The following is a 22,046-nucleotide window of genomic DNA, read 5'->3' as shown; positions in this document are numbered from 1 at the left end:
TCCTGTTTCTGTTGCAGGGAGTTGGAGAGAACAACCAACACAACCATGGCTTTCTTTCAAGACTCTTTATGGACTCAATATTCTCTGAACTGCATTACATGTGAAGGTAGATTTATTACCCATGAACACACTACCCGTATGTTAATTTTATGTAAATAGGTAGCGCCAGCCCTCATGTTGTTGTCCAACATTTCCGCTATTAAAAGGGATACATTTATTTTGGAATCATAAGCAAATTTAAAAAGAAATTGAGAAGTGGCACAATTACTAATCATAGAGCACAAAAAAGCCTACAGAACCTGGTATTCCCAGGCGGTCTCCCATCCAGGTACTAACTAGGCCCGACACTGCTTAGCTTCTGAGATCAGACGAGATCAGGCGCATTCAGTGTGGTGTGGCCGTAGGCTCTGGGCCTTCTGAGATTTGTACCTTTAAGCATCTAGTTGGCTAGACCATGCAGTTTTGAAAGCCAATTGAGAAATGGCTCACTGCCTGAACATGGAGCACAAAAAAGCCTACAGCACCTGGTATTCCCAGGCGGTCTCCCATCCAGGTACTAACTAGGCCCGACACTGCTTAGCTTCTGAGATCAGACGAGATCAGGCGCATTCAGTGTGGTGTGGCCGTAGGCTCTGGGCCTTCTGAGATTTGTACCTTTAAGCATCTAGTTGGCTAGACCATGCAGTTTTGAAAGCCAATTGAGAAATGGCTCACTGCCTGAACATGGAGCACAAAAAGGCCTACAGCACCTGGTATTCCCAGGCGGTCTCCCATCCAGGTACTAACTAGGCCCGACACTGCTTAGCTTCTGAGATCAGGCGCATTCAGTGTGGTCGTAGGCTCTGGGCCTTCTGAGATTTGTACCTTTAAGCATCTAGTTGGCTAGACCATGCAGTTTTGAAAGCCAATTGAGAAATGGCTCACTGCCTGAACATGGAGCACAAAAAAGCCTACAGCACCTGGTATTCCCAGGCGGTTTCCCATCCAGGTACTAACTAGGCCTGACACTGCTTAGCTTCTGAGATCAGACGAGATCAGGCGCATTCAGTGTGGTGTGGCTGTAGGCTCTGGGCCTTCTGAGATTTGTACCTTTAAGCGTCTAGTTGGCTAGACCATGCAGTTTTGAAAGCCAATTGAGAAATGGCTCACTGCCTGAACATGGAGCACAAAAAAGCCTACAGCACCTGGTATTCCCAGGCGGTCTCCCATCCAGGTACTAACTAGGCCCGACACTGCTTAGCTTCTGAGATCAGACGAGATCAGGCGCATTCAGTGTGGTGTGGCCGTAGGCTCTGGGCCTTCTGAGATTTGTACCTTTAAGCATCTAGTTGGCTAGACCATGCAGTTTTGAAAGCCAATTGAGAAATGGCTCACTGCCTGAACATGGAGCACAAAAAAGCCTACAGCACCTGGTATTCCCAGGCGGTCTCCCATCCAGGTACTAACTAGGCCCGAAACTGCTTAGCTTCCGAGATCGGGCGCATTCATTGTGGGGTAGCCCTAAAATTGAGAAATGCTAAGAGTATTACTCTTATGCATTTACAGTTAGTAAGCTAAGCCATAAAGCCACTTGCAACATGATACCACGCTCATCACCCGATCAGCGCTCGATCAGGCGAGATATATAAGACTTGTGGGCCCATTCAGGACTCCTATGTCTGGTAGGATAACTTTACTCCATCCATCCTGTTTCTGTTGCAGGGAGTTGGAGAGAACAACCAACACAACCATGGCTTTCTTTCAAGACTCTTTATGGACTCAATATTCTCTGAACTGCATTACATGTGAAGGTAGATTTATTACCCATGAACACACTACCCGTATGTTAATTTTATGTAAATAGGTAGCGCCAGCCCTCATGTTGTTGTCCAACATTTCCGCTAGTAAAAGGGATACATTTATTTTGGAATCATAAGCAAATTTAAAAAGAAATTGAGAAGTGGCACAATTACTAATCATAGAGCACAAAAAAGCCTACAGCACCTGGTATTCCCAGGTGGTCTCCCATCCAGGTACTAACTAGGCCCGACACTGCTTAGCTTCTGAAATCAGACGAGATCAGGCGCATTCAGTGTGGTGAGGCCGTAGGCTCTGGGCCTTCTGAGATTCCTTTAAGCATCTAGTTGGCTAGACCATGCAGTTTTGAAAGCCAATTGAGAAATGGCTCACTGCCTGAACATGGAGCACAAAAAAGCCTACAGCACCTGGTATTCCCAGGCGGTCTCCCATCCAGGTACTAACTAGGCCCGACACTGCTTAGCTTCTGAGATCAGACGAGATCAGGCGCATTCAGTGGGGTGTGGCCGTAGGCTCTGGGCTTTCTGAGATTTGTACCTTTAAGCATCTAGTTGGCTAGAACATGCAGTTTTGAAAGCCAATTGAGAAATGGCTCACTGCCTGAACATGGAGCACAAAAAAGGCTACAGCACCCTGTATTCCCAGGAGATCTCCCATCCAGGTACTAACTAGGCCTGACACTGCTTAGCTTCTGAAATCAGACGAGATCAGGCGCATTCAGTGTGGTGTGGCCGTAGGCTCTGGGCCTTCTGAGATTTGTACCTTTAAGCATCTAGTTGGCTAGACCATGCAGTTTTGAAAGCCAATTGAGAAATAGCTCACTGCCTGAACATGGAGCACAAAAAAGCCTACAGCACCTGGTATTCCCAGGCGGTCTCCCATCCAGGTACTAACTAGGCCTGACATTGATTAGCTTCTGAGTTCAGACGAGATCAGGCGCATTCAGTGTGGTGTGGCCGTAGGCTCTGGGCCTTCTGAGATTTGTACCTTTAAGCATCTAGTTGGCTAGACCATGCAGTTTTGAAAGCCAATTGAGAAATGGCTCACTGCCTGAACATGGAGCACAAAAAAGCCTACAGCACCTGGTATTCCCAGGCGGTCTCCCATCCAGGTACTAACTAGGCCCAAAACTGCTTAGCTTCCGAGATCGGGCGCATTCATTGTGGTGTAGCCCTAAAATTGAGAAATGCTAAGAGTATTACTCTTTTGCATTTACAGTTAGTAAGCTAAGCCATAAAGCCACTTGCAACATGATACCACGCTCATCACCCGATCAGCGCTCGATCAGGCTCGATCAGGCGAGATATATAAGACTTGTGGGCCCATTCAGGACTCCTATGTCTGGTTGGATAACTTTACTCCATCCATCCTGTTTCTGTTGCAGGGAGTTGGAGAGAACAACCAACACAACCATGGCTTTCTTTCAAGACTCTTTATGGACTCAATATTCTCTGAACTGCATTACTGCATTACATGTGAAGGTAGATTTATTACCCATGAACACACTACCCGTATGTTAATTTTATGTAAATAGGTAGCGCCAGCCCTCATGTTGTTGTCCAACATTTCCGCTATTAAAAGGGATACATTTATTTTGGAATCATAAGCAAATTTAAAAAGAAATTGAGAAGTGGCACAATTACTAATCATAGAGCACAAAAAAGCCTACAGCACCTGGTATTCCCAGGCGGTCTCCCATCCAGGTACTAACTAGGCCCGACACTGCTTAGCTTCTGAGATCAGACGAGATCAGGCGCATTCAGTGTGGTCTGGCCGTAGGCTCTGGGCCTTCTGAGATTTGTACCTTTAAGCATCTAGTTGGCTAGACCATGCAGTTTTGAAAGCCAATTGAGAAATGGCTCACTGCCTGAACATGGAGCACAAAAAAGCCTACAGCACCTGGTATTCCCAGGCGGTCTCCCATCCAGGTACTAACTAGGCCCGACACTGCTTAGCTTCTGAGATCAGACGAGATCAGGTGCATTCAGTGTGGTCTGGCCGTAGGCTCTGGGCCTTCTGAGATTTGTACCTTTAAGCATCTAGTTGGCTAGACCATGCAGTTTTGAAAGCCAATTGAGAAATGGCTCACTGCCTGAACATGGAGCACAAAAAAGCCTACAGCACCTGGTATTCCCAGGCGGTCTCCCATCCAGGTACTAACTAGGCCCGACACTGCTTAGCTTCTGAGATCAGACGAGATCAGGCGCATTCAGTGTGGTGTGGCCGTAGGCTCTGGGCCTTCTGAGATTTGTACCTTTAAGCATCTAGTTGGCTAGACCATGCAGTTTTGAAAGCCAATTGAGAAATGGCTCACTGCCTGAACATGGAGCACAAAAAAGCCTACAGCACCTGGTATTCCCAGGCGGTCTCCCATCCAGGTACTAACTAGGCCGACACTGCTTAGCTTCTGAGATCAGAGATCAGGCGCATTCAGTGTGGTGTGGCCGTGGGCTCTGGGCCTTCTGAGATTTGTACATTTAAGCATCTAGTTGGCTAGACCATGCAGTTTTGAAAGCCAATTGAGAAATGGCTCACTGCCTGAACATGGAGCACAAAAAAGCCTACAGCACCTGGTATTCCCAGGCGGTCTCCCATCCAGGTACTAACTAGGCCCGAAACTGCTTAGCTTCCGAGATCGGGCGCATTCATTGTGGTGTAGCCCTAAAATTGAGAAATGCTAAGAGTATTACTCTTATGCATTTACAGTTAGTAAGCTAAGCCATAAAGCCACTTGCAACATGATACCATGCTCATCACCCGATCAGCGCTCGATCAGGCTCGATCAGGCGAGATATATAAGACTTGTGGGCCCATTCAGGACTCCTATGTCTGGTTGGATAACTTTACTCCATCCATCCTGTTTCTGTTGCAGGGAGTTGGAGAGAACAACCAACACAACCATGGCTTTCTTTCAAGACTCTTTATGGACTCAATATTCTCTGAACTGCATTACATGTGAAGGTAGATTTATTACCCATGAACACACTACCCGTATGTTAATTTTATGTAAATAGGTAGCGCCAGCCCTCATGTTGTTGTCCAACATTTCCGCTATTAAAAGGGATACATTTATTTTGGAATCATAAGCAAATTTAAAAAGAAATTGAGAAGTGGCACAATTACTAATCATAGAGCACAAAAAAGCCTACAGAACCTGGTATTCCCAGGTGGTCTCCCATCCAGGTACTAATTAGGCCCGACACTGCTTAGCTTCTGAGATCAGACGCATTCAGTGTGGTGTGGCCGTAGGCTCTGGGCCTTCTGAGATTTGTACCTTTAAGCATCTAGTTGGCTAGACCATGCAGTTTTGAAAGTCAATTGAGAAATGGCTCACTGCCTGAACATGGAGCACAAAAAAGCCTACAGCACCTGGTATTCCCAGGCGGTCTCCCATCCAGGTACTAACTAGGCCCGAAACTGCTTAGCTTCCGAGATCGGGCGCATTCATTGTGGTGTAGCCCTAAAATTGAGAAATGCTAAGAGTATTACTCTTTTGCATTTACAGTTAGTAAGCTAAGCCATAAAGCCACTTGCAACATGATACCACGCTCATCACCCGATCAGCGCTGGATCAGGCTCGATCAGGCGAGATATATAAGACTTGTGGGCCCATTCAGGACTCCTATGTCTGGTTGGATAACTTTACTCCATCCATCCTGTTTCTGTTGCAGGGAGTTGGAGAGAACAACCAACACAACCATGGCTTTCTTTCAAGACTCTTTATGGACTCAATATTCTCTGAACTGCATTACATGTGAAGGTAGATTTATTACCCATGAACACACTACCCATATGTTAATTTTATGTAAATAGGTAGCGCCAGCCCTCATGTTGTTGTCCAACATTTCCGCTATTAAAAGGGATACATTTATTTTGGAATCATAAGCAAATTTAAAAAGAAATTGAGAAGTGGCACAATTACTAATCATAGAGCACAAAAAAGCCTACAGCACCTGGTATTCCCAGGCGGTCTCCCATCCAGGTACTAACTAGGCCTGACACTGCTTAGCTTCTGAGATCAGACGAGATCAGGCACATTCAGTGTGGTGTGGCCGTAGGCTCTGGGCCTTCTGAGATTTGTACCTTTAAGCATCTAGTTGGCTAGACCATGCAGTTTTGAAAGCCAATTGAGAAATGGCTCACTGCCTGAACATGGAGCACAAAAAAGCCTACAGCACCTGGTATTCCCAGGCGGTCTCCCATCCAGGTACTAACTAGGCCCGACACTGCTTAGCTTCTGAGATCAGACGAGATCAGGCGCATTCAGTGTGGTGTGGCCGTAGGCTCTGGGCCTTCTGAGATTTGTACCTTTAAGCATCTAGTTGGCTAGACCATGCAGTTTTGAAAGCCAATTGAGAAATGGCTCACTGCCTGAACATGGAGCACAAAAAAGCCTACAGCACCTGGTATTCCCAGGCGGTCTCCCATCCAGGTACTAACTAGGCCCGACACTGCTTAGCTTCTGAGATCTGACGAGATCAGGCGCATTCAGTGTGGTCTGGCCGTAGGCTCTGGGCCTTCTGAGATTTGTACCTTTAAGCATCTAGTTGGCTAGACCATGCAGTTTTGAAAGCCAATTGAGAAATGGCTCACTGCCTGAACATGGAGCACAAAAAAGCCTACAGCACCTGGTATTCCCAGGCGGTCTCCCATCCAGGTACTAACTAGGCCCGACACCGCTTAGCTTCTGTGATCAGAGATCAGGCGCATTCAGTGTGGTGTGGCCGTGGGCTCTGGGCCTTCTGAGATTTGTACATTTAAGCATCTAGTTGGCTAGACCATGCAGTTTTGAAAGCCAATTGAGAAATGGCTCACTGCCTGAACATGGAGCACAAAAAAGCCTACAGCACCTGGTATTCCCAGGCGGTCTCCCATCCAGGTACTAACTAGGCCCGAAACTGCTTAGCTTCCGAGATCGGGCGCATTCATTGTGGTGTAGCCCTAAAATTGAGAAATGCTAAGAGTATTACTCTTATGCATTTACAGTTAGTAAGCTAAGCCATAAAGCCACTTGCAACATGATACCACGCTCATCACCCGATCAGCGCTCGATCAGGCTCGATCAGGCGAGATATATAAGACTTGTGGGCCCATTCAGGACTCCTATGTCTGGTTGGATAACTTTACTCCATCCATCCTGTTTCTGTTGCAGGGAGTTGGAGAGAACAACCAACACAACCATGGCTTTCTTTCAAGACTCTTTATGGACTCAATATTCTCTGAACTGCATTACATGTGAAGGTAGATTTATTACCCATGAACACACTACCCGTATGTTAATTTTATGTAAATAGGTAGCGCCAGCCCTCATGTTGTTGTCCAACATTTCCGCTATTAAAAGGGATACATTTATTTTGGAATCATAAGCAAATTTAAAAAGAAATTGAGAAGTGGCACAATTACTAATCATAGAGCACAAAAAAGCCTACAGAACCTGGTATTCCCAGGCGGTCTCCCATCCAGGTACTAACTAGGCCCGACACTGCTTAGCTTCTGAGATCAGACGAGATCAGGCGCATTCAGTGTGGTGTGGCCGTAGGCTCTGGGCCTTCTGAGATTTGTACCTTTAAGCATCTAGTTGGCTAGACCATGCAGTTTTGAAAGCCAATTGAGAAATGGCTCACTGCCTGAACATGGAGCACAAAAAAGCCTACAGCACCTGGTATTCCCAGGCGGTCTCCCATCCAGGTACTAACTAGGCCCGACACTGCTTAGCTTCTGAGATCAGACGAGATCAGGCGCATTCAGTGTGGTGTGGCCATAGGCTCTGGGCCTTCTGAGATTTGTACCTTTAAGCATCTAGTTGGCTAGACCATGCAGTTTTGAAAGCCAATTGAGAAATGGCTCACTGCCTGAACATGGAGCACAAAAAGGCCTACAGCACCTGGTATTCCCAGGCGGTCTCCCATCCAGGTACTAACTAGGCCCGACACTGCTTAGCTTCTGAGATCAGGCGCATTCAGTGTGGTCGTAGGCTCTGGGCCTTCTGAGATTTGTACCTTTAAGCATCTAGTTGGCTAGACCATGCAGTTTTGAAAGCCAATTGAGAAATGGCTCACTGCCTGAACATGGAGCACAAAAAAGCCTACAGCACCTGGTATTCCCAGGCGGTTTCCCATCCAGGTACTAACTAGGCCTGACACTGCTTAGCTTCTGAGATCAGACGAGATCAGGCGCATTCAGTGTGGTGTGGCTGTAGGCGCTGGGCCTTCTGAGATTTGTACCTTTAAGCGTCTAGTTGGCTAGACCATGCAGTTTTGAAAGCCAATTGAGAAATGGCTCACTGCCTGAACATGGAGCACAAAAAAGCCTACAGCACCTGGTATTCCCAGGCGGTCTCCCATCCAGGTACTAACTAGGCCCGACACTGCTTAGCTTCTGAGATCAGACGAGATCAGGCGCATTCAGTGTGGTGTGGCCGTAGGCTCTGGGCCTTCTGAGATTTGTACCTTTAAGCATCTAGTTGGCTAGACCATGCAGTTTTGAAAGCCAATTGAGAAATGGCTCACTGCCTGAACATGGAGCACAAAAAAGCCTACAGCACCTGGTATTCCCAGGCGGTCTCCCATCCAGGTACTAACTAGGCCCGAAACTGCTTAGCTTCCGAGATCGGGCGCATTCATTGTGGTGTAGCCCTAAAATTGAGAAATGCTAAGAGTATTACTCTTATGCATTTACAGTTAGTAAGCTAAGCCATAAAGCCACTTGCAACATGATACCACGCTCATCACCCGATCAGCGCTCGATCAGGCGAGATATATAAGACTTGTGGGCCCATTCAGGACTCCTATGTCTGGTAGGATAACTTTACTCCATCCATCCTGTTTCTGTTGCAGGGAGTTGGAGAGAACAACCAACACAACCATGGCTTTCTTTCAAGACTCTTTATGGACTCAATATTCTCTGAACTGCATTACATGTGAAGGTAGATTTATTACCCATGAACACACTACCCGTATGTTAATTTTATGTAAATAGGTAGCGCCAGCCCTCATGTTGTTGTCCAACATTTCCGCTAGTAAAAGGGATACATTTATTTTGGAATCATAAGCAAATTTAAAAAGAAATTGAGAAGTGGCACAATTACTAATCATGGAGCACAAAAAAGCCTACAGCACCTGGTATTCCCAGGTGGTCTCCCATCCAGGTACTAACTAGGCCCGACACTGCTTAGCTTCTGAAATCAGACGAGATCAGGCGCATTCAGTGTGGTGAGGCCGTAGGCTCTGGGCCTTCTGAGATTCCTTTAAGCATCTAGTTGGCTAGACCATGCAGTTTTGAAAGCCAATTGAGAAATGGCTCACTGCCTGAACATGGAGCACAAAAAAGCCTACAGCACCTGGTATTCCCAGGCGGTCTCCCATCCAGGTACTAACTAGGCCCGACACTGCTTAGCTTCTGAGATCAGACGAGATCAGGCGCATTCAGTGGGGTGTGGCCGTAGGCTGTGGGCCTTCTGAGATTTGTACCTTTAAGCATCTAGTTGGCTAGAACATGCAGTTTTGAAAGCCAATTGAGAAATGGCTCACTGCCTGAACATGGAGCACAAAAAAGGCTACAGCACCCTGTATTCCCAGGCGGTCTCCCATCCAGGTACTAACTAGGCCTGACACTGCTTAGCTTCTGAAATCAGACGAGATCAGGCGCATTCAGTGTGGTGTGACCGTAGGCTCTGGGCCTTCTGAGATTTGTACCTTTAAGCATCTAGTTGGCTAGACCATGCAGTTTTGAAAGCCAATTGAGAAATAGCTCACTGCCTGAACATGGAGCACAAAAAAGCCTACAGCACCTGGTATTCCCAGGCGGTCTCCCATCCAGGTACTAACTAGGCCTGACATTGATTAGCTTCTGAGTTCAGACGAGATCAGGCGCATTCAGTGTGGTGTGGCCGTAGGCTCTGGGCCTTCTGAGATTTGTACCTTTAAGCATCTAGTTGGCTAGACCATGCAGTTTTGAAAGCCAATTGAGAAATGGCTCACTGCCTGAACATGGAGCACAAAAAAGCCTACAGCACCTGGTATTCCCAGGCGGTCTCCCATCCAGGTACTAACTAGGCCCAAAACTGCTTAGCTTCCGAGATCGGGCGCATTCATTGTGGTGTAGCCCTAAAATTGAGAAATGCTAAGAGTATTACTCTTTTGCATTTACAGTTAGTAAGCTAAGCCATAAAGCCACTTGCAACATGATACCACGCTCATCACCCGATCAGCGCTCGATCAGGCTCGATCAGGCGAGATATATAAGACTTGTGGGCCCATTCAGGACTCCTATGTCTGGTTGGATAACTTTACTCCATCCATCCTGTTTCTGTTGCAGGGAGTTGGAGAGAACAACCAACACAACCATGGCTTTCTTTCAAGACTCTTTATGGACTCAATATTCTCTGAACTGCATTACATGTGAAGGTAGATTTATTACCCATGAACACACTACCCGTATGTTAATTTTATGTAAATAGGTAGCGCCAGCCCTCATGTTGTTGTCCAACATTTCCGCTATTAAAAGGGATACATTTATTTTGGAATCATAAGCAAATTTAAAAAGAAATTGAGAAGTGGCACAATTACTAATCATAGAGCACAAAAAAGCCTACAGCACCTGGTATTCCCAGGCGGTCTCCCATCCAGGTACTAACTAGGCCCGACACTGCTTAGCTTCTGAGATCAGACGAGATCAGGCGCATTCAGTGTGGTCTGGCCGTAGGCTCTGGGCCTTCTGAGATTTGTACCTTTAAGCATCTAGTTGGCTAGACCATGCAGTTTTGAAAGCCAATTGAGAAATGGCTCACTGCCTGAACATGGAGCACAAAAAAGCCTACAGCACCTGGTATTCCCAGGCGGTCTCCCATCCAGGTACTAACTAGGCCCGACACTGCTTAGCTTCTGAGATCAGACGAGATCAGGCGCATTCAGTGTGGTCTGGCCGTAGGCTCTGGGCCCTCTGAGATTTGTACCTTTAAGCATCTAGTTGGCTAGACCATGCAGTTTTGAAAGCCAATTGAGAAATGGCTCACTGCCTGAACATGGAGCACAAAAAAGCCTACAGCACCTGGTATTCCCAGGCGGTCTCCCATCCAGGTACTAACTAGGCCCGACACTGCTTAGCTTCTGAGATCAGACGAGATCAGGCGCATTCAGTGTGGTGTGGCCGTAGGCTCTGGGCCTTCTGAGATTTGTACCTTTAAGCATCTAGTTGGCTAGACCATGCAGTTTTGAAAGCCAATTGAGAAATGGCTCACTGCCTGAACATGGAGCACAAAAAAGCCTACAGCACCTGGTATTCCCAGGCGGTCTCCCATCCAGGTACTAACTAGGCCGACACTGCTTAGCTTCTGAGATCAGAGATCAGGCGCATTCAGTGTGGTGTGGCCGTGGGCTCTGGGCCTTCTGAGATTTGTACATTTAAGCATCTAGTTGGCTAGACCATGCAGTTTTGAAAGCCAATTGAGAAATGGCTCACTGCCTGAACATGGAGCACAAAATAGCCTACAGCACCTGGTATTCCCAGGCGGTCTCCCATCCAGGTACTAACTAGGCCCGAAACTGCTTAGCTTCCGAGATCGGGCGCATTCATTGTGGTGTAGCCCTAAAATTGAGAAATGCTAAGAGTATTACTCTTATGCATTTACAGTTAGTAAGCTAAGCCATAAAGCCACTTGCAACATGATACCATGCTCATCACCCGATCAGCGCTCGATCAGGCTCGATCAGGCGAGATATATAAGACTTGTGGGCCCATTCAGGACTCCTATGTCTGGTTGGATAACTTTACTCCATCCATCCTGTTTCTGTTGCAGGGAGTTGGAGAGAACAACCAACACAACCATGGCTTTCTTTCAAGACTCTTTATGGACTCAATATTCTCTGAACTGCATTACATGTGAAGGTAGATTTATTACCCATGAACACACTACCCGTATGTTAATTTTATGTAAATAGGTAGCGCCAGCCCTCATGTTGTTGTCCAACATTTCCGCTATTAAAAGGGATACATTTATTTTGGAATCATAAGCAAATTTAAAAAGAAATTGAGAAGTGGCACAATTACTAATCATAGAGCACAAAAAAGCCTACAGAACCTGGTATTCCCAGGTGGTCTCCCATCCAGGTACTAACTAGGCCCGACACTGCTTAGCTTCTGAGATCAGACGCATTCAGTGTGGTGTGGCCGTAGGCTCTGGGCCTTCTGAGATTTGTACCTTTAAGCATCTAGTTGGCTAGACCATGCAGTTTTGAAAGTCAATTGAGAAATGGCTCACTGCCTGAACATGGAGCACAAAAAAGCCTACAGCACCTGGTATTCCCAGGCGGTCTCCCATCCAGGTACTAACTAGGCCCGAAACTGCTTAGCTTCCGAGATCGGGCGCATTCATTGTGGTGTAGCCCTAAAATTGAGAAATGCTAAGAGTATTACTCTTTTGCATTTACAGTTAGTAAGCTAAGCCATAAAGCCACTTGCAACATGATACCACGCTCATCACCCGATCAGCGCTGGATCAGGCTCGATCAGGCGAGATATATAAGACTTGTGGGCCCATTCAGGACTCCTATGTCTGGTTGGATAACTTTACTCCATCCATCCTGTTTCTGTTGCAGGGAGTTGGAGAGAACAACCAACACAACCATGGCTTTCTTTCAAGACTCTTTATGGACTCAATATTCTCTGAACTGCATTACATGTGAAGGTAGATTTATTACCCATGAACACACTACCCGTATGTTAATTTTATGTAAATAGGTAGCGCCAGCCCTCATGTTGTTGTCCAACATTTCCGCTATTAAAAGGGATACATTTATTTTGGAATCATAAGCAAATTTAAAAAGAAATTGAGAAGTGGCACAATTACTAATCATAGAGCACAAAAAAGCCTACAGCACCTGGTATTCCCAGGCGGTCTCCCATCCAGGTACTAACTAGGCCCGACACTGCTTAGCTTCTGAGATCAGACGAGATCAGGCGCATTCAGTGTGGTCTGGCCGTAGGCTCTGGGCCTTCTGAGATTTGTACCTTTAAGCATCTAGTTGGCTAGACCATGCAGTTTTGAAAGCCAATTGAGAAATGGCTCACTGCCTGAACATGGAGCACAAAAAAGCCTACAGCACCTGGCATTCCCAGGCGGTCTCCCATCCAGGTACTAACTAGGCCCGACACTGCTTAGCTTCTGAGATCAGACGAGATCAGGCGCATTCAGTGTGGTGTGGCCGTAGGCTCTGGGCCTTCTGAGATTTGTACCTTTAAGCATCTAGTTGGCTAGACCATGCAGTTTTGAAAGCAATTGAGAAATGGCTCACTGCCTGAACATGGAGCACAAAAAAGCCTACAGCACCTGGTATTCCCAGGCGGTCTCCCATCCAGGTACTAACTAGGCCGACACTGCTTAGCTTCTGAGATCAGAGATCAGGCGCATTCAGTGTGGTGTGGCCGTGGGCTCTGGGCCTTCTGAGATTTGTACATTTAAGCATCTAGTTGGCTAGACCATGCAGTTTTGAAAGCCAATTGAGAAATGGCTCACTGCCTGAACATGGAGCACAAAAAAGCCTACAGCACCTGGTATTCCCAGGCGGTCTCCCATCCAGGTACTAACTAGGCCCGAAACTGCTTAGCTTCCGAGATCGGGCGCATTCATTGTGGTGTAGCCCTAAAATTGAGAAATGCTAAGAGTATTACTCTTATGCATTTACAGTTAGTAAGCTAAGCCATAAAGCCACTTGCAACATGATACCATGCTCATCACCCGATCAGCGCTCGATCAGGCGAGATATATAAGACTTGTGGGCCCATTCAGGACTCCTATGTCTGGTTGGATAACTTTACTCCATCCATCCTGTTTCTGTTGCAGGGAGTTGGAGAGAACAACCAACACAACCATGGCTTTCTTTCAAGACTCTTTATGGACTCAATATTCTCTGAACTGCATTACATGTGAAGGTAGATTTATTACCCATGAACACACTACCCGTATGTTAATTTTATGTAAATAGGTAGCGCCAGCCCTCATGTTGTTGTCCAACATTTCCGCTATTAAAAGGGATACATTTATTTTGGAATCATAAGCAAATTTAAAAAGAAATTGAGAAGTGGCACAATTACTAATCATAGAGCACAAAAAAGCCTACAGAACCTGGTATTCCCAGGTGGTCTCCCATCCAGGTACTAACTAGGCCTGACACTGCTTAGCTTCTGAGATCAGACGCATTCAGTGTGGTGTGGCCGTAGGCTCTGGGCCTTCTGAGATTTGTACCTTTAAGCATCTAGTTGGCTAGACCATGCAGTTTTGAAAGTCAATTGAGAAATGGCTCACTGCCTGAACATGGAGCACAAAAAAGCCTACAGCACCTGGTATTCCCAGGCGGTCTCCCATCCAGGTACTAACTAGGCCCGAAACTGCTTAGCTTCCGAGATCGGGCGCATTCATTGTGGTGTAGCCCTAAAATTGAGAAATGCTAAGAGTATTACTCTTTTGCATTTACAGTTAGTAAGCTAAGCCATAAAGCCACTTGCAACATGATACCACGCTCATCACCCGATCAGCGCTGGATCAGGCTCGATCAGGCGAGATATATAAGACTTGTGGGCCCATTCAGGACTCCTATGTCTGGTTGGATAACTTTACTCCATCCATCCTGTTTCTGTTGCAGGGAGTTGGAGAGAACAACCAACACAACCATGGCTTTCTTTCAAGACTCTTTATGGACTCAATATTCTCTGAACTGCATTACATGTGAAGGTAGATTTATTACCCATGAACACACTACCCGTATGTTAATTTTATGTAAATAGGTAGCGCCAGCCCTCATGTTGTTGTCCAACATTTCCGCTATTAAAAGGGATACATTTATTTTGGAATCATAAGCAAATTTAAAAAGAAATTGAGAAGTGGCACAATTACTAATCATAGAGCACAAAAAAGCCTACAGAACCTGGTATTCCCAGGCGGTCTCCCATCCAGGTACTAACTAGGCCCGACACTGCTTAGCTTCTGAGATCAGGCGCATTCACTGTGGTGTGGCCGTAGGCTCTGGGCCTTCTGAGATTTGTACCTTTAAGCATCTAGTTGGCTAGACCATGCAGTTTTGAAAGCCAATTGAGAAATGGCTCACTGCCTGAACATGGAGCACAAAAAAGCCTACAGCACCTGGTATTCCCAGGCGGTCTCCCATCCAGGTACTAACTAGGCCCAACACTGCTTAGCTTCTGAGATCAGACGAGATCAGGCGCATTCAGTGTGGTGTGTCAGTAGGCTCTGGGCCTTCTGAGATTTGTACCTTTAAGCATCTAGTTGGCTAGACCATGCAGTTTTGAAAGCCAATTGAGAAATGGCTCACTGCCTGAACATGGAGCACAAAAAAGCCTACAGCACCTGGTATTCCCAGGCGGTCTCCCATCCAGGTACTAACTAGACCCGAAACTGCTTAGCTTCCGAGATCGGGCCCATTCATTGTGGTGTAGCCCTAAAATTGAGAAATGCTAAGAGTATTACTCTTATGCATTTACAGTTAGTAAGCTAAGCCATAAAGCCACTTGCAACATGATACCACGCTCATCACCCGATCAGCGCTCGATCAGGCTCGATCAGGCGAGATATATAAGACTTGTGGGCCCATTCAGGACTCCTATGTCTGGTTGGATAACTTTACTCCATCCATCCTGTTTCCGTTGCAGGGAGTTGGAGAGAACAACCAACACAACCATGGCTTTCTTTCAAGACTCTTTATGGACTCAATATTCTCTGAACTGCATTACATGTGAAGGTAGATTTATTACCCATGAACACACTACCCATATGTTAATTTTATGTAAATAGGTAGCGCCAGCCCTCATGTTGTTGTCCAACATTTCCGCTATTAAAAGGGATACATTTATTTTGGAATCATAAGCAAATTTAAAAAGAAATTGAGAAGTGGCACAATTACTAATCATAGAGCACAAAAAAGCCTACAGCACCTGGTATTCCCAGGCGGTCTCTTAGCTTCTGAGATCAGACGAGATCAGGCACATTCAGTGTGGTGTGGCCGTAGGCTCTGGGCCTTCTGAGATTTGTACCTTTAAGCATCTAGTTGGCTAGACCATGCAGTTTTGAAAGCCAATTGAGAAATGGCTCACTGCCTGAACATGGAGCACAAAAAAGCCTACAGCACCTGGTATTCCCAGGCGGTCTCCCATCCAGGTACTAACTAGGCCCGACACTGCTTAGCTTCTGAGATCAGACGAGATCAGGCGCATTCAGTGTGGTGTGGCCGTAGGCTCTGGGCCTTCTGAGATTTGTACCTTTAAGCATCTAGTTGGCTAGACCATGCAGTTTTGAAAGCCAATTGAGAAATGGCTCACTGCCTGAACATGGAGCACAAAAAAGCCTACAGCACCTGGTATTCCCAGGCGGTCTCCCATCCAGGTACTAACTAGGCCCGACACTGCTTAGCTTCTGAGATCAGACGAGATCAGGCGCATTCAGTGTGGTCTGGCCGTAGGCTCTGGACCTTCTGAGATTTGTACCTTTAAGCATCTAGTTGGCTAGACCATGCAGTTTTGAAAGCCAATTGAGAAATGGCTCACTGCCTGAACATGGAGCACAAAAAAGCCTACAGCACCTGGTATTCCCAGGCGGTCTCCCATCCAGGTACTAACTAGGCCTGACACTGCTTAGCTTCTGAGATCAGACGAGATCAGGCGCATTCAGTGTGGTGTGGCCGTAGGCTCTGGGCCTTCTGAGATTTGTACCTTTAAGCATCTAGTTGGCTAGACCATGCAGTTTTGAAAGCCAATTGAGAAATGGCTCACTGCCTGAACATGGAGCACAAAAAAGCCTACAGCACCTGGTATTCCCAGGCGGTCTCCCATCCAGGTACTAACTAGGCCGGACACCGCTTAGCTTCTGTGATCAGAGATCAGGCGCATTCAGTGTGGTGTGGCCGTGGGCTCTGGGCCTTCTGAGATTTGTACATTTAAGCATCTAGTTGGCTAGACCATGCAGTTTTGAAAGCCAATTGAGAAATGGCTCACTGCCTGAACATGGAGCACAAAAAAGCCTACAGCACCTGGTATTCCCAGGCGGTCTCCCATCCAGGTACTAACTAGGCCCGAAACTGCTTAGCTTCCGAGATCGGGCGCATTCATTGTGGTGTAGCCCTAAAACTGAGAAATGCTAAGAGTATTACTCTTATGCATTTACAGTTAGTAAGCTAAGCCATAAAGCCACTTGCAACATGATACCACGCTCATCACCCGATCAGCGCTCGATCAGGCTCGATCAGGCGAGATATATAAGACTTGTGGGCCCATTCAGGACGCCTATGTCTGGTTGGATAACTTTACTCCATCCATCCTGTTTCTGTTGCAGGGAGTTGGAGAGAACAACCAACACAACCATGGCTTTCTTTCAAGACTCTTTATGGACTCAATATTCTCTGAACTGCATTACATGTGAAGGTAGATTTATTACCCATGAACACACTACCCGTATGTTAATTTTATGTAAATAGGTAGCGCCAGCCCTCATGTTGTTGTCCAACATTTCCGCTATTAAAAGGGATACATTTATTTTGGAATCATAAGCAAATTTAAAAAGAAATTGAGAAGTGGCACAATTACTAATCATAGAGCACAAAAAAGCCTACAGAACCTGGTATTCCCAGGCGGTCTCCTATCCAGGTACTAACTAGGCCCGACACTGCTTAGCTTCTGAGATCAGACGCATTCAGTGTGGTGTGGCCGTAGGCTCTGGGCCTTCTGAGATTTGTACCTTTAAGCATCTAGTTGGCTAGACCATGCAGTTTTGAAAGCCAATTGAGAAATGGCTCACTGCCTGAACATGGAGCACAAAAAAGCCTACAGCACCTGGTATTCCCAGGCGGTCTCCCATCCAGGTACTAACTAGGCCCGACACTGCTTAGCTTCTGAGATCAGACGAGATCAGGCGCATTCAGTGTGGTGTGGCCGTAGGCTCTGGGCCTTCTGAGATTTGTACCTTTAAGCATCTAGTTGGCTAGACCATGCAGTTTTGAAAGCCAATTGAGAAATGGCTCACTGCCTGAACATGGAGCACAAAAAAGCCTACAGCACCTGGTATTCCCAGGCCGTCTCCCATCCAGGTACTAACTAGGCCCGACACTGCTTAGCTTCTGAGATCAGGCGCATTCAGTGTGGTCGTAGGCTCTGGGCCTTCTGAGATTTGTACCTTTAAGCATCTAGTTGGCTAGACCATGCAGTTTTGAAAGCCAATTGAGAAATGGCTCACTGCCTGAACATTGAGCACAAAAAAGCCTACAGCACCTGGTATTCCCAGGCGGTCTCCCATCCAGGTACTAACTAGGCCCGACACTGCTTAGCTTCTGAGATCAGACGAGATCAGGCGCATTCAGTGTGGTGTGGCCATAGGCTCTGGGCCTTCTGAGATTTGTACCTTTAAGCATCTAGTTGGCTAGACCATGCAGTTTTGAAAGCCAATTGAGAAATGGCTCACTGCCTGAACATGGAGCACAAAAAAGCCTACAGCACCTGGTATTCCCAGGCGGTCTCCCATCCAGGTACTAACTAGGCCCGACACTGCTTAGCTTCTGAGATCAGACGAGATCATGCGCATTCAGTGTGGTGTGGCAGTAGGCTCTGGGTCTTCTAAGATTTGTACCTTTAAGCATCTAGTTGGCTAGACCATGCAGTTTTGAAAGCCAATTGAGAAATGGCTCACTGCCTGAACATGGAGCACAAAAAAGCCTACAGCACCTGGTATTCCCAGGCGGTCTCCCATCCAGGTACTAACTAGGCCCGAAACTGCTTAGCTTCCGAGATCGGGCGCATTCATTGTGGTGTAGCCCTAAAATTGAGAAATGCTAAGAGTATTACTCTTATGCATTTACAGTTAGTAAGCTAAGCCATAAAGCCACTTGCAACATGATACCACGCTCATCACCCGATCAGGCTCGATCAGGCGAGATATATAAGACTTGTGGGCCCATTCAGGACTCCTATGTCTGGTAGGATAACTTTACTCCATCCATCCTGTTTCTGTTGCAGGGAGTTGGAGAGAACAACCAACACAACCATGGCTTTCTTTCAAGACTCTTTATGGACTCAATATTCTCTGAACTGCATTACATGTGAAGGTAGATTTATTACCCATGAACACACTACCCGTATGTTAATTTTATGTAAATAGGTAGCGCCAGCCCTCATGTTGTTGTCCAACATTTCCGCTATTAAAAGGGATACATTTATTTTGGAATCATAAGCAAATTTAAAAAGAAATTGAGAAGTGGCACAATTACTAATCATAGAGCACAAAAAAGCCTACAGAACCTGGTATTCCCAGGCGATCTCCCATCCAGGTACTAACTAGGCCCGACACTGCTTAGCTTCTGAGATCAGACGAGATCAGGCGCATTCAGTGTGGTGTGGCCGTAGGCTCTGGGCCTTCTGAGATTTGTACCTTTAAGCATCTAGTTGGCTAGACCATGCAGTTTTGAAAGCCAATTGAGAAATGGCTCACTGCCTGAACATGGAGCACAAAAAAGCCTACAGCACCTGGTATTCCCAGGCGGTCTCCCATCCAGGTACTAACTAGGCTCGACACTGCTTAGCTTCTGAGATCAGACGCATTCAGTGTGGTGTGGCCATAGGCTCTGGGCCTTCTGAGATTTGTACCTTTAAGCATCTAGTTGGCTAGACCATGCAGTTTTGAAAGCCAATTGAGAAATGGCTCACTGCCTGATCATGGAGCACAAAAAAGCCTACAGCATCTGGTATTCCCAGGCGGTCTCCCATCCAGGTACTAACTAGGCCCGACACTGCTTAGCTTCTAAGATCAGACGAGATCAGGCGCATTCAGTGTGGTGTGGCCGTAGGCTCTGGGCCTTCTGAGATTTGTACCTTTAAGCATCTAGTTGGCTAGACCATGCAGTTTTGAAAGCCAATTGAGAAATGGCTCACTGCCTGAACATGGAGCACAAAAAAGCCTACAGCACCTGGTATTCCCAGGCGGTCTCCCATCCAGGTACTAACTAGGCCCGAAACTGCTTAGCTTCCGAGATCGGGCGCATTCATTGTGGTGTAGCCCTAAAATTGAGAAATGCTAAGAGTATTACTCTTATGCATTTACAGTTAGTAAGCTAAGCCATAAAGCCACTTGCAACATGATACCACGCTCATCACCCGATCAGGTTCGATCAGGCGAGATATATAAGACTTGTGGGCCCATTCAGGACTCCTATGTCTGGTAGGATAACTTTACTCCATCCATCCTGTTTCTGTTGCAGGGAGTTGGAGAGAACAACCAACACAACCATGGCTTTCTTTCAAGACTCTTTATGGACTCAATATTCTCTGAACTGCATTACATGTGAAGGTAGATTTATTACCCATGAACACACTACCCGTATGTTAATTTTATGTAAATAGGTAGCGCCAGCCCTCATGTTGTTGTCCAACATTTCCGCTATTAAAAGGGATACATTTATTTTGGAATCATAAGCAAATTTAAAAAGAAATTGAGAAGTGGCACAATTACTAATCATAGAGCACAAAAAAGCCTACAGAACCTGGTATTCCCAGGCGGTCTCCCATCAAGGTACTAATTAGGCCCGACACTGCTTAGCTTCTGAGATCAGACGAGATCAGGCACATTCAGTGTGGTGTGGCCGTAGGTTCTGGGCCTTCTGAGATTTGTATCTTTAAGCATCTACTTGGCTAGACCATGCAGTTTTGAAAGCCAATTGAGAAATGGCTCACTGCCTGAACATGGAGCACAAAAAAGCCTACAGCACCTGGTATTCCCAGGCGGTCTCCCATCCAGGTACTAACTAGGCCCGACACTGCTTAGCTTCTGAGATCAGACGACATCAGGCGCATTCAGTGTGGTGTGGCCGTAGGCTCTGGGCCTTCTGAGATTTGTACCTTTAAGCATCTAGTTGGCTAGACCATGCAGTTTTGAAAGCCAATTGAGAAATGGCTCACTGCCTGAACATGGAGCACAAAAAAGCCTACAGCACCTGGTATTCCCAGGCGGTCTCCCATCCAGGTACTAACTAGGCCCGAAACTGCTTAGCTTCCGAGATCGGGCGCATTCATTGTGGTGTAGCCCTAAAATTGAGAAATGCTAAGAGTATTACTCTTATGCATTTACAGTTAGTAAGCTAAGCCATAAAGCCACTTGCAACATGATTCCACGCTCATCACCCGATCAGGCTCGATCAGGCGAGATATATAAGACTTGTGGGCCCATTCAGGACTCCTATGTCTGGTAGGATAACTTTACTCCATCCATCCTGTTTCTGTTGCAGGGAGTTGGAGAGAACAACCAACACAACCATGGCTTTCTTTCAAGACTCTTTATGGACTCAATATTCTCTGAACTGCATTACATGTGAAGGTAGATTTATTACCCATGAACACACTACCCGTATGTTAATTTTATGTAAATAGGTAGCGCCAGCCCTCATGTTGTTGTCCAACATTTCCGCTATTAAAAGGGATACATTTATTTTGGAATCATAAGCAAATTTAAAAAGAAATTGAGAAGTGGCACAATTACTAATAATAGAGCACAAAAAAGCCTACAGAACCTGGTATTCCCAGGCGGTCTCCCATCCAGGTACTAACTAGGCCCGACACTGCTTAGCTTCTGAGATCAGACGAGATCAGGCGCATTCAGTGTGGTGTGGCCGTAGGCTCTGGGCCTTCTGAGATTTGTACCTTTAAGCATCTAGTTGGCTAGACCATGCAGTTTTGAAAGCCAATTGAGAAATGGCTCACTGCCTGAACATGGAGCACAAAAAAGCCTACAGCACCTGGTATTCCCAGGCGGTCTCCCATCCAGGTACTAACTAGGCCCGACACTGCTTAGCTTCTGAGATCAGATGAGATCAGGCGCATTCAGTGTGGTGTGGCTGTAGGCTCTGGGCCTTCTGAGATTTGTACCTTTAAGCATCTAGTTGGCTAGACCATGCAGTTTTGAAAGCCAATTGAGAAATGGCTCACTGCCTGAACATGGAGCACAAAAAAGCCTACAGCACCTGGTATTCCCAGGCGGTCTCCCATCCAGGTACTGACTAGGCCCGAAACTGCTTAGCTTCCGAGATCGGGCGCATTCATTGTGGTGTAGCCCTAAAATTGAGAAATGCTAAGGGTATTACTCTTATGCATTTACAGTTAGTAAGCTAAGCCATAAAGCCACTTGCAACATGATACCACGCTCATCACCCGATCAGGCTCGATCAGGCGAGATATATAAGACTTGTGGGCCCATTCAGTACTCCTAT

The 22,046-nt window shown here is 46.4% G+C and overlaps 38 non-coding genes and 29 pseudogenes across 38 annotated transcripts; all 67 read right to left on the bottom strand.

The window, feature by feature from the left end:
• Window positions 1-287: 287 nt before the first annotated feature.
• On the bottom strand, window positions 288-406 carry LOC138493845 (5S ribosomal RNA). The gene has a single exon (XR_011276831.1). It is a non-coding gene; the product is annotated as a 5S ribosomal RNA (ribosomal RNA).
• Window positions 407-512: 106 nt separating this feature from the next.
• Window positions 513-631, bottom strand: LOC138494291 (5S ribosomal RNA). Its single transcript, XR_011277234.1, has one exon. It is a non-coding gene; the product is annotated as a 5S ribosomal RNA (ribosomal RNA).
• Window positions 632-737: 106 nt separating this feature from the next.
• On the bottom strand, window positions 738-841 carry LOC138495569 (5S ribosomal RNA; annotated as a pseudogene).
• Window positions 842-947: 106 nt separating this feature from the next.
• On the bottom strand, window positions 948-1,066 carry LOC138494154 (5S ribosomal RNA). The gene has a single exon (XR_011277110.1). It is a non-coding gene; the product is annotated as a 5S ribosomal RNA (ribosomal RNA).
• Window positions 1,067-1,172: 106 nt separating this feature from the next.
• Window positions 1,173-1,291, bottom strand: LOC138494279 (5S ribosomal RNA). The gene has a single exon (XR_011277223.1). It is a non-coding gene; the product is annotated as a 5S ribosomal RNA (ribosomal RNA).
• A 680-nt stretch (window positions 1,292-1,971) lies between these two features.
• On the bottom strand, window positions 1,972-2,090 carry LOC138494082 (5S ribosomal RNA). The gene has a single exon (XR_011277045.1). It is a non-coding gene; the product is annotated as a 5S ribosomal RNA (ribosomal RNA).
• A 102-nt stretch (window positions 2,091-2,192) lies between these two features.
• On the bottom strand, window positions 2,193-2,311 carry LOC138497100 (5S ribosomal RNA). Its single transcript, XR_011278521.1, has one exon. It is a non-coding gene; the product is annotated as a 5S ribosomal RNA (ribosomal RNA).
• A 106-nt stretch (window positions 2,312-2,417) lies between these two features.
• Window positions 2,418-2,536, bottom strand: LOC138494910 (5S ribosomal RNA; annotated as a pseudogene).
• A 106-nt stretch (window positions 2,537-2,642) lies between these two features.
• On the bottom strand, window positions 2,643-2,761 carry LOC138494472 (5S ribosomal RNA). The gene has a single exon (XR_011277399.1). It is a non-coding gene; the product is annotated as a 5S ribosomal RNA (ribosomal RNA).
• A 106-nt stretch (window positions 2,762-2,867) lies between these two features.
• LOC138495605 (5S ribosomal RNA) lies at window positions 2,868-2,976 on the bottom strand (annotated as a pseudogene).
• Window positions 2,977-3,459: 483 nt separating this feature from the next.
• LOC138496930 (5S ribosomal RNA) lies at window positions 3,460-3,578 on the bottom strand. The gene has a single exon (XR_011278383.1). It is a non-coding gene; the product is annotated as a 5S ribosomal RNA (ribosomal RNA).
• Window positions 3,579-3,684: 106 nt separating this feature from the next.
• On the bottom strand, window positions 3,685-3,803 carry LOC138496748 (5S ribosomal RNA). Its single transcript, XR_011278231.1, has one exon. It is a non-coding gene; the product is annotated as a 5S ribosomal RNA (ribosomal RNA).
• Window positions 3,804-3,909: 106 nt separating this feature from the next.
• Window positions 3,910-4,028, bottom strand: LOC138494267 (5S ribosomal RNA). Its single transcript, XR_011277212.1, has one exon. It is a non-coding gene; the product is annotated as a 5S ribosomal RNA (ribosomal RNA).
• A 106-nt stretch (window positions 4,029-4,134) lies between these two features.
• LOC138495002 (5S ribosomal RNA) lies at window positions 4,135-4,249 on the bottom strand (annotated as a pseudogene).
• Window positions 4,250-4,355: 106 nt separating this feature from the next.
• Window positions 4,356-4,464, bottom strand: LOC138495757 (5S ribosomal RNA; annotated as a pseudogene).
• Window positions 4,465-4,939: 475 nt separating this feature from the next.
• On the bottom strand, window positions 4,940-5,048 carry LOC138495333 (5S ribosomal RNA; annotated as a pseudogene).
• A 106-nt stretch (window positions 5,049-5,154) lies between these two features.
• On the bottom strand, window positions 5,155-5,263 carry LOC138495756 (5S ribosomal RNA; annotated as a pseudogene).
• A 475-nt stretch (window positions 5,264-5,738) lies between these two features.
• Window positions 5,739-5,857, bottom strand: LOC138494105 (5S ribosomal RNA). Its single transcript, XR_011277065.1, has one exon. It is a non-coding gene; the product is annotated as a 5S ribosomal RNA (ribosomal RNA).
• A 106-nt stretch (window positions 5,858-5,963) lies between these two features.
• Window positions 5,964-6,082, bottom strand: LOC138494254 (5S ribosomal RNA). The gene has a single exon (XR_011277201.1). It is a non-coding gene; the product is annotated as a 5S ribosomal RNA (ribosomal RNA).
• A 106-nt stretch (window positions 6,083-6,188) lies between these two features.
• LOC138496851 (5S ribosomal RNA) lies at window positions 6,189-6,307 on the bottom strand. Its single transcript, XR_011278315.1, has one exon. It is a non-coding gene; the product is annotated as a 5S ribosomal RNA (ribosomal RNA).
• A 106-nt stretch (window positions 6,308-6,413) lies between these two features.
• On the bottom strand, window positions 6,414-6,529 carry LOC138495100 (5S ribosomal RNA; annotated as a pseudogene).
• Window positions 6,530-6,635: 106 nt separating this feature from the next.
• On the bottom strand, window positions 6,636-6,744 carry LOC138495755 (5S ribosomal RNA; annotated as a pseudogene).
• Window positions 6,745-7,219: 475 nt separating this feature from the next.
• Window positions 7,220-7,338, bottom strand: LOC138493844 (5S ribosomal RNA). The gene has a single exon (XR_011276830.1). It is a non-coding gene; the product is annotated as a 5S ribosomal RNA (ribosomal RNA).
• Window positions 7,339-7,444: 106 nt separating this feature from the next.
• LOC138497060 (5S ribosomal RNA) lies at window positions 7,445-7,563 on the bottom strand. The gene has a single exon (XR_011278485.1). It is a non-coding gene; the product is annotated as a 5S ribosomal RNA (ribosomal RNA).
• Window positions 7,564-7,669: 106 nt separating this feature from the next.
• Window positions 7,670-7,773, bottom strand: LOC138495568 (5S ribosomal RNA; annotated as a pseudogene).
• Window positions 7,774-7,879: 106 nt separating this feature from the next.
• On the bottom strand, window positions 7,880-7,998 carry LOC138494153 (5S ribosomal RNA). The gene has a single exon (XR_011277109.1). It is a non-coding gene; the product is annotated as a 5S ribosomal RNA (ribosomal RNA).
• Window positions 7,999-8,104: 106 nt separating this feature from the next.
• Window positions 8,105-8,223, bottom strand: LOC138494242 (5S ribosomal RNA). The gene has a single exon (XR_011277190.1). It is a non-coding gene; the product is annotated as a 5S ribosomal RNA (ribosomal RNA).
• Window positions 8,224-8,329: 106 nt separating this feature from the next.
• Window positions 8,330-8,438, bottom strand: LOC138495753 (5S ribosomal RNA; annotated as a pseudogene).
• A 465-nt stretch (window positions 8,439-8,903) lies between these two features.
• On the bottom strand, window positions 8,904-9,022 carry LOC138494081 (5S ribosomal RNA). The gene has a single exon (XR_011277044.1). It is a non-coding gene; the product is annotated as a 5S ribosomal RNA (ribosomal RNA).
• A 102-nt stretch (window positions 9,023-9,124) lies between these two features.
• LOC138497097 (5S ribosomal RNA) lies at window positions 9,125-9,243 on the bottom strand. The gene has a single exon (XR_011278519.1). It is a non-coding gene; the product is annotated as a 5S ribosomal RNA (ribosomal RNA).
• A 106-nt stretch (window positions 9,244-9,349) lies between these two features.
• Window positions 9,350-9,468, bottom strand: LOC138494840 (5S ribosomal RNA; annotated as a pseudogene).
• Window positions 9,469-9,574: 106 nt separating this feature from the next.
• Window positions 9,575-9,693, bottom strand: LOC138494471 (5S ribosomal RNA). The gene has a single exon (XR_011277398.1). It is a non-coding gene; the product is annotated as a 5S ribosomal RNA (ribosomal RNA).
• A 106-nt stretch (window positions 9,694-9,799) lies between these two features.
• LOC138495604 (5S ribosomal RNA) lies at window positions 9,800-9,908 on the bottom strand (annotated as a pseudogene).
• A 475-nt stretch (window positions 9,909-10,383) lies between these two features.
• On the bottom strand, window positions 10,384-10,502 carry LOC138496928 (5S ribosomal RNA). Its single transcript, XR_011278381.1, has one exon. It is a non-coding gene; the product is annotated as a 5S ribosomal RNA (ribosomal RNA).
• Window positions 10,503-10,608: 106 nt separating this feature from the next.
• LOC138496927 (5S ribosomal RNA) lies at window positions 10,609-10,727 on the bottom strand. Its single transcript, XR_011278380.1, has one exon. It is a non-coding gene; the product is annotated as a 5S ribosomal RNA (ribosomal RNA).
• A 106-nt stretch (window positions 10,728-10,833) lies between these two features.
• Window positions 10,834-10,952, bottom strand: LOC138494230 (5S ribosomal RNA). The gene has a single exon (XR_011277179.1). It is a non-coding gene; the product is annotated as a 5S ribosomal RNA (ribosomal RNA).
• Window positions 10,953-11,058: 106 nt separating this feature from the next.
• Window positions 11,059-11,173, bottom strand: LOC138495001 (5S ribosomal RNA; annotated as a pseudogene).
• A 106-nt stretch (window positions 11,174-11,279) lies between these two features.
• On the bottom strand, window positions 11,280-11,388 carry LOC138495752 (5S ribosomal RNA; annotated as a pseudogene).
• A 475-nt stretch (window positions 11,389-11,863) lies between these two features.
• On the bottom strand, window positions 11,864-11,972 carry LOC138495265 (5S ribosomal RNA; annotated as a pseudogene).
• Window positions 11,973-12,078: 106 nt separating this feature from the next.
• On the bottom strand, window positions 12,079-12,187 carry LOC138495751 (5S ribosomal RNA; annotated as a pseudogene).
• Window positions 12,188-12,662: 475 nt separating this feature from the next.
• LOC138496926 (5S ribosomal RNA) lies at window positions 12,663-12,781 on the bottom strand. Its single transcript, XR_011278379.1, has one exon. It is a non-coding gene; the product is annotated as a 5S ribosomal RNA (ribosomal RNA).
• Window positions 12,782-12,887: 106 nt separating this feature from the next.
• On the bottom strand, window positions 12,888-13,006 carry LOC138497089 (5S ribosomal RNA). Its single transcript, XR_011278511.1, has one exon. It is a non-coding gene; the product is annotated as a 5S ribosomal RNA (ribosomal RNA).
• A 105-nt stretch (window positions 13,007-13,111) lies between these two features.
• Window positions 13,112-13,226, bottom strand: LOC138494999 (5S ribosomal RNA; annotated as a pseudogene).
• A 106-nt stretch (window positions 13,227-13,332) lies between these two features.
• LOC138495750 (5S ribosomal RNA) lies at window positions 13,333-13,441 on the bottom strand (annotated as a pseudogene).
• A 465-nt stretch (window positions 13,442-13,906) lies between these two features.
• On the bottom strand, window positions 13,907-14,015 carry LOC138495496 (5S ribosomal RNA; annotated as a pseudogene).
• Window positions 14,016-14,121: 106 nt separating this feature from the next.
• On the bottom strand, window positions 14,122-14,230 carry LOC138495749 (5S ribosomal RNA; annotated as a pseudogene).
• A 475-nt stretch (window positions 14,231-14,705) lies between these two features.
• Window positions 14,706-14,814, bottom strand: LOC138495342 (5S ribosomal RNA; annotated as a pseudogene).
• Window positions 14,815-14,920: 106 nt separating this feature from the next.
• On the bottom strand, window positions 14,921-15,039 carry LOC138494165 (5S ribosomal RNA). Its single transcript, XR_011277120.1, has one exon. It is a non-coding gene; the product is annotated as a 5S ribosomal RNA (ribosomal RNA).
• An 884-nt stretch (window positions 15,040-15,923) lies between these two features.
• On the bottom strand, window positions 15,924-16,042 carry LOC138494218 (5S ribosomal RNA). The gene has a single exon (XR_011277168.1). It is a non-coding gene; the product is annotated as a 5S ribosomal RNA (ribosomal RNA).
• A 106-nt stretch (window positions 16,043-16,148) lies between these two features.
• On the bottom strand, window positions 16,149-16,267 carry LOC138496925 (5S ribosomal RNA). The gene has a single exon (XR_011278378.1). It is a non-coding gene; the product is annotated as a 5S ribosomal RNA (ribosomal RNA).
• A 106-nt stretch (window positions 16,268-16,373) lies between these two features.
• Window positions 16,374-16,492, bottom strand: LOC138493783 (5S ribosomal RNA). Its single transcript, XR_011276774.1, has one exon. It is a non-coding gene; the product is annotated as a 5S ribosomal RNA (ribosomal RNA).
• A 106-nt stretch (window positions 16,493-16,598) lies between these two features.
• On the bottom strand, window positions 16,599-16,714 carry LOC138495425 (5S ribosomal RNA; annotated as a pseudogene).
• A 106-nt stretch (window positions 16,715-16,820) lies between these two features.
• LOC138495747 (5S ribosomal RNA) lies at window positions 16,821-16,929 on the bottom strand (annotated as a pseudogene).
• A 475-nt stretch (window positions 16,930-17,404) lies between these two features.
• On the bottom strand, window positions 17,405-17,513 carry LOC138495493 (5S ribosomal RNA; annotated as a pseudogene).
• A 106-nt stretch (window positions 17,514-17,619) lies between these two features.
• On the bottom strand, window positions 17,620-17,738 carry LOC138494206 (5S ribosomal RNA). Its single transcript, XR_011277157.1, has one exon. It is a non-coding gene; the product is annotated as a 5S ribosomal RNA (ribosomal RNA).
• A 316-nt stretch (window positions 17,739-18,054) lies between these two features.
• On the bottom strand, window positions 18,055-18,173 carry LOC138497059 (5S ribosomal RNA). The gene has a single exon (XR_011278484.1). It is a non-coding gene; the product is annotated as a 5S ribosomal RNA (ribosomal RNA).
• A 106-nt stretch (window positions 18,174-18,279) lies between these two features.
• Window positions 18,280-18,398, bottom strand: LOC138494260 (5S ribosomal RNA). The gene has a single exon (XR_011277206.1). It is a non-coding gene; the product is annotated as a 5S ribosomal RNA (ribosomal RNA).
• A 106-nt stretch (window positions 18,399-18,504) lies between these two features.
• On the bottom strand, window positions 18,505-18,613 carry LOC138495746 (5S ribosomal RNA; annotated as a pseudogene).
• Window positions 18,614-19,077: 464 nt separating this feature from the next.
• Window positions 19,078-19,196, bottom strand: LOC138494272 (5S ribosomal RNA). The gene has a single exon (XR_011277217.1). It is a non-coding gene; the product is annotated as a 5S ribosomal RNA (ribosomal RNA).
• Window positions 19,197-19,302: 106 nt separating this feature from the next.
• On the bottom strand, window positions 19,303-19,411 carry LOC138495410 (5S ribosomal RNA; annotated as a pseudogene).
• A 106-nt stretch (window positions 19,412-19,517) lies between these two features.
• Window positions 19,518-19,636, bottom strand: LOC138494334 (5S ribosomal RNA). The gene has a single exon (XR_011277273.1). It is a non-coding gene; the product is annotated as a 5S ribosomal RNA (ribosomal RNA).
• A 106-nt stretch (window positions 19,637-19,742) lies between these two features.
• LOC138495745 (5S ribosomal RNA) lies at window positions 19,743-19,851 on the bottom strand (annotated as a pseudogene).
• Window positions 19,852-20,315: 464 nt separating this feature from the next.
• On the bottom strand, window positions 20,316-20,434 carry LOC138494595 (5S ribosomal RNA). The gene has a single exon (XR_011277511.1). It is a non-coding gene; the product is annotated as a 5S ribosomal RNA (ribosomal RNA).
• A 106-nt stretch (window positions 20,435-20,540) lies between these two features.
• LOC138494220 (5S ribosomal RNA) lies at window positions 20,541-20,659 on the bottom strand. The gene has a single exon (XR_011277170.1). It is a non-coding gene; the product is annotated as a 5S ribosomal RNA (ribosomal RNA).
• Window positions 20,660-20,765: 106 nt separating this feature from the next.
• LOC138495744 (5S ribosomal RNA) lies at window positions 20,766-20,874 on the bottom strand (annotated as a pseudogene).
• A 464-nt stretch (window positions 20,875-21,338) lies between these two features.
• Window positions 21,339-21,457, bottom strand: LOC138493843 (5S ribosomal RNA). Its single transcript, XR_011276829.1, has one exon. It is a non-coding gene; the product is annotated as a 5S ribosomal RNA (ribosomal RNA).
• A 106-nt stretch (window positions 21,458-21,563) lies between these two features.
• LOC138493654 (5S ribosomal RNA) lies at window positions 21,564-21,682 on the bottom strand. Its single transcript, XR_011276657.1, has one exon. It is a non-coding gene; the product is annotated as a 5S ribosomal RNA (ribosomal RNA).
• Between the last annotated feature and the right edge of the window lie 364 nt (window positions 21,683-22,046).

This window comes from Ambystoma mexicanum, chromosome 10 (assembly GCF_040938575.1).
Source record: "Ambystoma mexicanum isolate Mex_15411 chromosome 10, UKY_AmexF1_1, whole genome shotgun sequence".
NCBI lineage: Eukaryota > Metazoa > Chordata > Amphibia > Caudata > Ambystomatidae > Ambystoma > Ambystoma mexicanum.
The sequence above is the reverse complement of the archived record's forward strand: the minus strand, read 5'-3'. Positions and strand labels throughout refer to the sequence as shown.